Below are 12,041 nucleotides of genomic sequence, written 5' to 3' on the forward strand. Positions count from 1 at the left end.
CACAATTTATAATGTTCTGAAAATTTTCCTTCAAAGTTACACATAAAGAGTGAATTTAATTTAAACACAAATCTAATCTAAATTAAACATCTTATAGAAATTATATGGGATTTCTGTATTTAATCTTTAACTAAGGTTCTATGAAAATCTACGTGCCTTGATCTTTCTCTTCTACCACCAAACACACACACAGGCACAAACACAGAAACATACACACACATATAAATGTATATATCATGCGTTCTGTCTCTCTCACTCTTCCTTTTAGAATAGAACAGGTATGAAATTGAGGAGCAAAAATGATAGTTTTTGGTTCAATGTGGTTTAATGTAAACATGGAAAAATTTAAATGATCTTTTGCCAAATTTAAAACATTTTGAAAAAATGTTAAAAATTCAAATATCTCTGGGTCTCTCATATATGCAACAAAGCAAGTATATGTTTGTTTGAAGACAGTTTTAGCTTTCAAATGCCTTCTTTCTTATATCAAAAAAAGTGAAAACTTAAAAATGTTAGGAAAAAGTGCAGATCTAACTTGTACTTAATTTGCTTATTATATTTCTATTATGATAGGGATTATTTTAAACTGTAATCCATTAAACAAATAGAATTAAGAAATATTTAAATATGATCTGATAAATTTATTCTATTAAGAAATATTTTCCATATTAAAATATTTATTTACCCCTTACAACAAGAAACACATATTCATTTCTTCTTTTCGTTGACTTGGAACTTTGAAGTCTTATGATTATGGTTTTAGCAACCATTAGCTAAACTTTCCTATCAAATTTTATTTTCTCTTATTCCTCAGCAGTATTACAAATTGGAGTCATTGGAAAGAGCAGAGCACTTTTAGAAAGCGCAAATACTGGGTCTCCCATTTATCATAGGTGATTAAACTTTTCTATTAGGAAATACTCCTTGTTTAATAGTACTTTACCACACGGGAATTTACCCCTCCAGCCCCTCCTCACGCCCTACTCCACACATGCAGGCATGAATGCTTGAGGAGAAGAGAGATGGAAACAGGATATGGGGAGCTGGAAAAGACAGATGAGAATTCAATGACTCAGCAGAGCAGGCAAAGTGGAAACCAAGGTTTCTAGAAGGGGAAACCTGGATGCAAGCCAGATCTGCCAAGGGTAAGAACTTGGAGAAATGGGACACTTCCAAATGAGGGGATTGGTCTATCTTTGGATAAATGTAGCAACAGAATGAAATTTCAGGCTTAAGATAAGAAATTTGTATTGAGCTGCAGTAATGAGAAAGGCATGATAGTGGAAAAACATATATTTATATATAAAGTGAATTTGCGAAGACCATGTGGTTCTCTGTTCTAAAAATCTCTGGTAGTTGAAATGGAGTTGTACCCTTAACCACTGATCCTGCAGTATGATGAAACTTTATATGGTAAGATATCTTACAACAAGCTCTTTTTGGAAGCAATGGCAACCTAGAGTCTTTTTAAAATATCCTGGGTCATCAGCATTTAGATATCAGGAATTTAATTTACCAGTTACAATGGATAAACAGATATCAAAATGCTGAAATAAACATTCTTTTCTTTTTTGAAGACTAACTTTTAGGTTCCTATTCAGTTCACAATAAAATTGAAAGATACAGAGACTTCCCCGTACGCTTCCTATTCAGTTCACAATAAAATTGAAAGATACAGAGACTTCCCTGTATGCTCCCTGACCTTACACATGCGTAGCCTCCCTTATTATCTACACCCTCCACTAGACATGTACATTGGTCACTATTGATGAATCTACATTAACACATCATAATCGCCCAGAGTCCATGGTTTACATTACAGTTCCTGCGTGGTGTTGTACTTTCTATAAGTTTTGAAAAAATGTATAATGACATATATCCATCATTATAGTATCACATACAGTATTTTTACTGCCCTAAAAATCTTCTGTACCCCACCTATTCCTTCCTCCCCACCAGCCCCTGGCAACCATTAGTTTTTTCACTGTCTCCCTAGTTTTACCTTTTCCAATGTGTCACATAGCTGGAATCACACAGTGTGTAGCCCTTTCAGCTTGGCTTCTTTAATTTAGTAATATGCATTTAAGTTTCCTCCATATCTTTTCATGGCTTTATAGCTTAGTTCCTTTTGGTTTTGGATAAGAGTCCATTGTCTGGATGTATCACGGTTTATTAATTTATTAAACCATTCACCAACTGAAGGACACAGAGTTTTCTTCCAAGTTTTAGCAATTATGAATAAAGCTTCCATAAATATCTACATGCAGGTTTTGTGGGAACATAAGTTTTGAAGTCCTATGGGTAAATACCAAGGAATAAAACTGCTGGATCTTATGGCAAGAGTATGTTGAGTTTTGTAAGAAGCCACTAAACTGTCTTCCAAAGTGACTGCACCATTTTGCATTCTCACCAGCAATGTATGAGAGTTGCTGTTACTCCACATACTTGTCAGCATTTGGTGTTGTCAATGTTCTAGATTTTGGCCACTCTAATAGGTGCATAGTGATATCTCATTGTTTTGTTTTCTTTGCATTTAGCCAAGGACAGTCCCAGTTTTACTTATTTATTTGTTTGTTTGTTTTTTAATTGTGGTGACATTGGTTTGCAACATTGCATAAATTTCAGGTGTACATCATTGTACTTTTATTCCTGCGTAGACTACATCAAGTTCACCACCCAAAGACTAATTACAATAAATCACCACACATATGTGCCTAATCCCCCTTTCACCCTCCTCCCTAACCCCCTCTGGTAACCATCAATCCAATACTTGTCTCTATGTGATTGTTTGTTGTTGTTATTATCTTCTACTTATGAATGAGATCATACAGTATTTGACTTTCTCCCTCTGACTTATTTAACTTAGCATAATACCCTCAAGGTCCATCCATGTTGTCACAAATGGCGGGATTTCATCATTTCTTATGCTGAGTAGTATTCCATTGTGAATAGATATACCACATCTTCTTTATCCATTCATCCTTTGATGGGCACCTAGGTTGCTTCCATGTCTTGGCTACTGTGAATAAGGCTGCAATGAAGATGGGGTGCATGTATCTTTATGCATTCGTGTTTTCATGTTCCTTGGATAAATACCCAGCAGTGGAATAGCTGGATCATATGGTAGTTCTTAATTTTCTGAGGATACTCTATACTGTTTTCCATAGTGGCTACACTAGTTTGCTCTCCCACCAGCAGTGTATGAGAGTTCCCTTCTCTCCACATCCTCTCCAACATTTGTTGTTCCCTGTCTTGTTAGTTATAGTCATTCTGACAGTAGTGAGGTGATATCTCATTGCAGTCTTCATTTGGATTTCCCTGATAGTTAATGACATTGAACATCCTTTCATGTGCCTGTTGGCCATCTGCATAACTTCTTTGGCAAAATATCTGTTCAGCTCTTCTTCCCATTTTTAATTGAGTTGTTAGTTTTTTATTGTTGTTGAGATGGATGAGTTCTTTATATATTTTGGAGATTAACCCCTCATCTGATATGTGGTTTGCAAATATCTTCTCCCAATTGTTAGGTTGTCTTTTCGTTTTGTTGATGCTTTCCTCTGCTGTGCAGAAGCTTTTAATTTGATGTACTCCCCTTTGTTTATTTTTTCTATTGTTTACCTTTCCTGGTCAGACACAGTACTTGAAAATGTGCTGCTGGGGCCCAGCCCAGTGACGCAGCTGTTGCGTTTGCACGTTCTGCTTCTCAGTGGCCCAGGGTTCACCGGTTCGGATCCCAGGTGTGGACATGGCACCACTTGGTAAAAGCCATGCTGTGGTAGGCGTCCCACATATAAAGTAGAGGAAGATGGGCATGTATGTTAGGTCAGGGCTAGTCTTCCTCAGCAAAAAGAGGAGGATTGGCAGTAGTTAGCTCAGGGCTAATCTTCCTCAAAAAAAAAAAAGAAAAGAAAATGTGCTGCTAAGACTGATGTTGAAGAGGGTACTGCCTATGTTTTCTTCTAGAAGTTTCAGGCCTTACATTCAAGTCTTTAATCCATTTTAAGTTGATTTTTCTGTATGGTATCAGACAATGGTCTACTTTTACTCCTTTGCATGTGGCTGTCCAGTTTTCCCACCACCATTTATTAAAGAGACTTCCCTTTCTCCGTTGTATGTTCTTGACTCTCTTGTTGAAAATTAGCTGTCCACAGATGTGTGGGTTTATTTCTTGGCTCTCGATTCTGTTTTATTGACCTGTGTGTCTGTTTTTGTGCCAGTAGCATACTGTTTTGGTTACGATGGCTTTGTAGTATATTTTTAAATCAGAGAGTGTGATACCTCCAGCTTTGTTCTTTTTTCTCAGGGTTGCTTTGGCTATTCGGCGTCTTATGTTATTCCATATAGGATTCTTTGTTCTATTTCTTTAAAAAATGTTGTTGGAACTTTGATAGGGGTTGCCTTGCATCTGTGGATGGCTTTAGGAAGGACAGACATTTTAACTATGTTAAGTCTTCCAATCCAAGAGCATGGAATATCTTTCCATTTCTTTGTGTTTTCTTCAATTTCTTTCAACAATGTTTTATAGTTTTTAGCATACAGATCTTTCTCCTCTTCGGATAAATTTATTTCCTGGTATTTTATTCTGCTTGTTGCAGTTGTAAATGGGATTGTGTTCTTAATTTCTCTTTTTGCTACTTCATTGTTATTGTATAGAAACAACTGATTTTTTATGTTGATTTTGTATCCTACGACATTACCACATTAATTATTTTTAAAAGATTTTTGGTGGGTTTTTTAGGGTTTTCTATGTGTAAAATCATGTCATTGGGGCCAGCTTGGTGGCATAGGCATTAAGTTTGCACACTCCACTTTGGCAGCCTAGAGTTCACTGGTTTGGATCCTGGGTGGGGACCTATATACCAGTCATCAAGCCAGGCTGTGGGGCATCCCACATAGAAGAGCTAGAGGGACTTACAACTATGATATGCAATTATGTAGTGTGGCTTTGGGGAGGAAAAAAAGAGGAAGATTGGCAACAGATGTTAGTTCAGGGCCAATCTTCCTCGTCAAAAAGCATACCTTTAAGAAAAAACTCATGTCATCTGCAAATAGGATCCACCTTGGATCCCTTTTATTTCTTTTCCTTGCCTGATTGCTCTCGCTAGGATTCCCAATACTATGTTAAGTAAGAGTGGGGAAAGTGGACATCCTTCTCCAGTTCCTTTTCTATGAGGGATAGCTTTCTGTTTTTCTCCATTGAGAAGGATATTACCTGTGGGTTTGTCATGTATGGACTTTATTATGTTGAGATACATTCCTTCTAGACCCGTTTTATTCAGAATTTTTATCATAAATGGATGCTATATCTTGTCAAATGCTTTCTCTCCATCTATTGAGATAACCGTGTGATATTTTATTCTTCATTTTGTTAATGAGGTATATCATGTTGGTCGATTCGTGGATGTTGAACCATCTCTGCTTCCCTGGAATAAATCTCACTTGATTCTGGTGTATGATCTTTTTAATGTATTGTTGTATTCGATTTGCTAGTATTTTGTTGAGGATTTTTGCATTGATGTTCATCAGTGATAGTGGCCTGTAATTTTCTTTTTTTGTGTTGTCCTTGTCTGGTTTTGGTATCAGGATAACGTTGGCTTTGTAGAATGAGTTAGGAAGCTTCCCCTCCTCTTCAATTTTTTGGAAGGAGTTTGAGAAGGAGGGGTATTGAGTCTTCTTTGAATGTTTGGTAGAATTCACCAGGGAAGCCCTCTGGTCCTGGACTGTTATTTTTTCAGAGCTTTTGATTACTGTTTCAATCTCCTTACTGCTAATTGGTTGACTCAAATTCTCTATTTCTTCTTGATTCAGTTTTGGAAGGTTGCACGATTCTAAGAATTCATCCATTTCTTCTAGATTATCCAATTTATTGGCATATAGCTTTTTATGCTATTCTCTTTAAAATATTTCATATTTGTGAGGTGCCCATTGTATTTGCTCCTCTTTCATTTCTGCTTTTATTTATTTGAGCCCTCTCTTTTTTCTTGGTGAGTCTAGCTTAAGGTTTGTCAATTTTGCTTATCTTTTCAAAGAACCAGCTCTTGGTTTCACTGATATTTTCTATTGCTTTTTTCATCTCTATTTCATTTAGTTCTGCTCTGATTTTTATTATTTCCTTCCTTCTACTGATTTGGGGCTTTGTTCTTTTTCCAGCTCCTTTAAGTGCACTGTCAGATTGTTTATTTGAGATTTTTCTTGTTTGTTGAGGTAGGCCTGTATTGCTCTAAACTTCCTCTTAGAACTGCTTTTGCTATATCCCATAAATTGTGGCATATTGTATTTTCATTTTCTTTAGTCTCTAGGTATTCTTTGGTTTCTCCTTTGATTTCTTCATTGACCAAATCGTTGTTCAGTAGCATTTTATTAATCTCCACATATTTGTGACTTTCCTTATTTTCTTATTTTAGCTGATTTTCTATTTCATACTGTTTTGATCAGCATAGATGCTTGTTATTCTTTCAATTTTCTTAAATTTATTGAGACTTGTTTTGTCATATAATATGTGATCAATTTTAGAGAATGTTCCTTTTGCATTTGAAAAGAATGTGTATTTTGTGGATTTTGGAAGGAATGTTCTGTATATATCTACTAGGTCCATCTGGTCTAATTTGTTATTTACGGTCAATGTTTCCTTATTGATCTTCTGTTTGGATGATCTATCCATTGGTATAAGTAGAGTGTTAAATTCCCTTGCTATTATTGTGTTACTGTCTATATCTCCTTTCATGTCTGTTAATAATTGCTTTATAAATGTAGGTGCTTCTATGTTGGGTGTATAGATATTTACAAGTGTCCTATCTTCTTGTTGGATTATTCCCTTTATCATTACGTAGTGCCTTTCTTTGTCTCTTGTTACAGTTTTTGTTTTAAAGTCTATTTTGTTTGATATAAATATTGCTAGCCCAGTTTTGTTTTCATTGCCATTTGCATGGAGTATCTTTTTCCATACTTTCACTTTCAGTTTGTGGGTGTCTTTAGGTCTGAAGTGTGTCTCCTGTATGCAGCATATATATGGGTCTTGGTTTTTTATCCAATCCGAACCCTATGCATTTTGATTGGAGCATTTAGTCCATTGACATTTAAAGTAGTGACTGATAAGTATGTACTTATTGCCATTTTGTTACTTTTTCATGGGTGTTTTATTAGTTCTTCTCTGTTCCTTTTTTCTTCTCTTGTTCTCTTCCATTGTCATTTGATGACTTTCTTTGGTATTATGTTTGGGTTCCTTTCTCTTAGTTTTCTGTGTACTTATTATACGTTTCTGGTTTGTGATTACCATGAGTTTCATATATGATAACCTACACATGTAGAAATCTATATTAAGTTGATGCTCTCTTTAGTTTGACTTATTTCTAAATAGTTACTCTTTTACTCCCCTCCTCACACAGTTTATGTTTTTGATATCATATCTAACCTCTTTTGCTGTGTGTGTGTATCCATTTACCTTCTTATCATGGAAATAGGTAATTTTAGTACTTTTGTCTTTTGACTTTCATATGGTTTTCAGAGGCGGTTGATCTGCTATCTCTACTGTACATATCCCTTTACCAGTGATTTTATTGCCTTTTTACATTTTGATAACTTTCTTATTCTTGTTTGTGGTCTTCTCTTTACCACTTAAATATGTCCCTGTAACATTTCTTGTAAAACTGATTTCTTAGTGATAAACTCCTTTAATTTTTGCTTGTCTGAGAAACTCTTTATCCCTCCTTCCATTCTGAATGATAACTTTGTCAGGTAGAGTACTCTGAGTGTAGGTTTTTTCCTTTGAACACTTTAAATATATCCTGCCACTCCCTTCTTGCCTGTAAGGTTTCTGCTGAGAAGTCAGCTGATAGCCTTATGGGGTTTCCTTTGTATGTTACTTGTTGCCTTTCTCTTGCAGCTTTTAGGATTCTCTCTTTATCTTTAATTTTGGACATTTTAATTATAATATGTCTTGGTGTGGGCCTCTTTGGCTCTTTGGGTTTATCTTTTTTTTGGTGCTCTCGGTGCTTCCTGTATCTGGATGTCTGTTTCCCTCGTTAGGCTAGGAAAGTTTTCTTCAAATAGACTCCCTGTCCCTTTGTCTCTCTCTTCTCATTCTGGGACACCTATAATATGAATGTTAGTGTGCTTAATGTTGTCCCAGAAGTCCCTTAGACTGTTCCCATTCTTTGTTTTCATCTGTTCAGCTTGGGTGATTTCCTCTAGTCTTTCATCTGGCTCACTGATCCATTCTTCTGTATCATCTACTCTATTGAGTCCCTCTAGTGAATTTTCCATTTCCTGTATTGTATTCTTCTTTTCTGATTGGTTCTTTTTATATTTTCCAATTCTTTGTTGACATTTTCATTGAGTTCACCCATTCTTCTCACAAGACCAGTGAGCATCCTTATCACTTTTTTTTTAGCTCTGTCAGGTAGATCGCTTTTTTCTGTTTCGTTTACTCCTTTTTCTGGGGTTTTGTCCTGTTCCCTTACTTGGAACATATTCCTTTGCCTTCTCATTTTGCCCCTTTCTCTGTGTTTATATCTATGTATTAGGGGGGTCAGCTACATCTCCTGATCTTGGAGAAACGGGCTTATGTGAGACACACCTTATGAGGCCCAGCAATGTACTTCACTCTTGTCACCTGTTCCAAATATTCCAGGAGTGATCCCTGTATGGACTACATGTGCCCTTCTGTTATGGCAGAGTTGCTCTTGCTGAAGGTGCCCAGGGAGGCTAGGCTGTGCCTCCGGCTGCCTGGTTGTAATTCTAAGCTATGTGTGGCTGCTATGGACCCTTCAGACACTTTATCAGGCTTGGGAGCCCCATCACAGTTGGCTGCATGGTCTAATAACACATTCCTGTTGCAGGTTTTCTGTTAAGTGAGTAGGCCCCCAGCGTGGCTGGTTGCCAGGCTCAGGGGCTTACAATTGTTGTAGGCCTCTGTCCTGCAAGGCTCTTGTCCGCTCTCCCAGGATTGAAGCCAAATGGGACCAACCCCAGGCATGGGAACACCCAATTATTTCAGACTTTTCAAGGTGACGCCGATCCCCTGTGTGGCTGTGGGAGAAACACAAGTATTCTGCAGCTGACAAGCCCTACTGCTCACAAGGCCACACACACCATCAACATAGTCCTGCTCCCTGCACATGTCCAAACCTCCAGGAGCAGACCCAGTCACCCCATTGCAGAGGCCCCACACACTCCACCAACAACACACACATTACACTGCTCCTTGCACCAGTCCTGCCCTTCAGAGGTGGACCCACACGCCTGGTTGCAGAGGATCCAGGCACCCAGCCTGCGCTACAGACATAGATATAGATATCTGTCTAAGCAATGTTAAGAGCCTTGCTCATTTAACTAATTGGTTTTACTATTTTAAACCTTGGTAGAATGTTTCATTGTTCTCATAGATTATTTACTTTAATTTTTAGATTCAGGTATCTATTATAAAAATATTATATATTATGAAACTAACCACCTTAAATAGAAAAAATGTCAAGTTACTCAGTAGTAAATAGTTCTAAAAACATCAAACCAAAAACAACATCCTTTTTCAGAAAGAGCCATTGAGAAACATCTGCCTCCTCTAAATATAATTCAGTAATCAGCTAAAAGGGCCATGTGCTATTAACTAACTCATCTTGAGTATATTTGCATTAATCCTTTAATCATTTGTGAATTAGTTTCTATGAAGTGTGACATTGCATATATTAAAAGAACAAAATTGTTTTCAGATTTTAAAAATGATTAAGTTCTTTGAGTATGTCATTCAAATGCATTTTTTAAAAACTTTGTAAATTCATAAAAATACTAAAATTTAGTGCAGCATCACTGAAGATTTCTCTGTGCTTATAAGAACATTCCCTTTCACATTTCTTTATCAGATCCACAAAATTTCCCTCTCAGTGAACATCACAAAGAGCAGCTTGGTTTCTTTTCTTCTCTCTTCTTCCCTCTTCTTTTCTTAAAAAATTTCATGTTAACAACACCAGCCATGCTATTAATTGTCCTACGATATTCATCTACTACTGAGACAGTGTTTCAGTCAGCCAGACGGGTGCTTTGAACTTCCTCATCACTCATGCTCAAATTTTAATCTATATTAAAAAAAATTCAGAACCATTTACCTGAATCTGCCACAGGTCTCGTTTTCACAGCTATGGCTCAGCTTCAAGTCACAACTAATTCTTACTTAAAATGGTTTCCTCATCACAGATATGTCCTCTGTCTCTGACCACTTTCCAGTTCTCTTCGAGTTTAGTTGAGGTCTTCTTCCACAGGCTTTTTAAGTGTCCTTCATTATTCTTAATCAGAGTTTAAAATCAATCCTAATTTTTCTAATATTTCATCAACAGGATATTTCAAAATTTAATGTTCACACTTTTAATAGCAAACATTCAAAATATATGATACACAGAAAAGAGAACTAGAAACATTCATAATCACAGTTAAGCTTCAACAAATTTTCACTTATTGATAAAATATATAGATAGAATATGAATAAGTTTTCTTAATACTGAAACCAACTTGAAAAACTACTTTATATGTAATATTTCCACAAAAACAGTAGAACATATATTTTTTAACATGTGTAGAAATTATTCACCAACATATGACATACTCTGGGTTGTAAGTAAATTTGAAAGAATTTAAATAATAAAAAGTATGCTCTCTGACCAAAATTAAATGAAATTAGAAATTATAACAAAAAGGTATGTGAAATATTCCCTAAATGTTTTGATACTAAAAAGCCCACTTTGAAATGACATGGCTTAATGGAGAAATCACAAGAGAAATTAGAAAGTTTTGTGAACTGAATGAAAATGAAAACATAGCATTTAAACATTTGTGGGATCCATATGTAACAGTGCATTAAGAGACATTTATAGCACTAAATGATTTTTTAGAAAATAAGAAAGGTCTCAAATCAATAATGTAAGTTTCCACCTTAAAAAAGTAGGATTTAAAATTAAATATACAACAAGCAGAATAAAAATCTATAAAGCATAGAAATCAATGAAATAGCAAACAAAATATATTGAAAATCTATAATACAAAATGCTTGTTCATTGATCTGATTAATGACATTGATAAACTTCTTGCCAAATTTATCAGGAAAAGAAAGGAAAAAATACAGTTAACCAATATCAAGAATGAGAGCAGAATAGCAAAACATTTTTGATAAGAAAAGAATACAACATTACCCAATTTCAAGAGGAATCATAAAGCTATAGAGATTAAGACAGTGTGGCATTGACATACAGATAGAGATTTGAATCCATGGAAGAGAACAGAATACAGAAATTTTTTCATTCTTAGATGGTCAGATGATTTTTGACAAAATTGTCAGTGCAATTCAAAGGAAAAAGATAGTCCTTTGACATAGTTCTGTTACAACTGACTAGCCATGTGCAGAAAAAGTGAACTTCAACCATTAAAATATTACACTAATACCAACCTTAACTCAAAATTGATCATAGAGTGGAATGTACAAGATAAACCCACCAAATTTTTATCAGAAAATCCAGGAGAAAATTTTAGTGAACTTGGGTCCAGCAAAGTTTTCTTAAATGACCCCAAACCACAAACTCTAAAAGAATTTTTTTAAAAATTAAAAATTTGAGTTAATCAAAATAAAAATATCCATTCTTCAAAATACACAGTTATGACAATGAAAAGGCTAGCTATCAACTGGAAGAAAATAATTGCATGTCATACATCTGTTAACTCAGATCAAGAACACACAATGAATGCTTAGAACATGATAAAAAGAAGACAAACAACCCAACACTAAATAGCTTAACATTTGAACAGATGCTTTATCAAAAAAGATATATGAAGGGAAAATAAACACACAAAAGGTCTTCAAGATCATTAGGTAATAGGGAAAAAGAAATTAAAGCCACAATGAGATACTACTGCATAATCTGAACAATGGCTGATACAGTGTATAAAAAGCCTGGATCTGTCCAGTGTTGACCAAGATGTGGATCAGCTGGAATTCTTGTACACTGTTGGTCAGGACATAAAATGGTTAGTGAGTTCCTCAAAAAGTTACACAAACCTCT

This window comes from Equus asinus, chromosome 2, assembly GCF_041296235.1.
Source record: "Equus asinus isolate D_3611 breed Donkey chromosome 2, EquAss-T2T_v2, whole genome shotgun sequence".
In the NCBI taxonomy this organism is placed as follows: domain Eukaryota; kingdom Metazoa; phylum Chordata; class Mammalia; order Perissodactyla; family Equidae; genus Equus; species Equus asinus.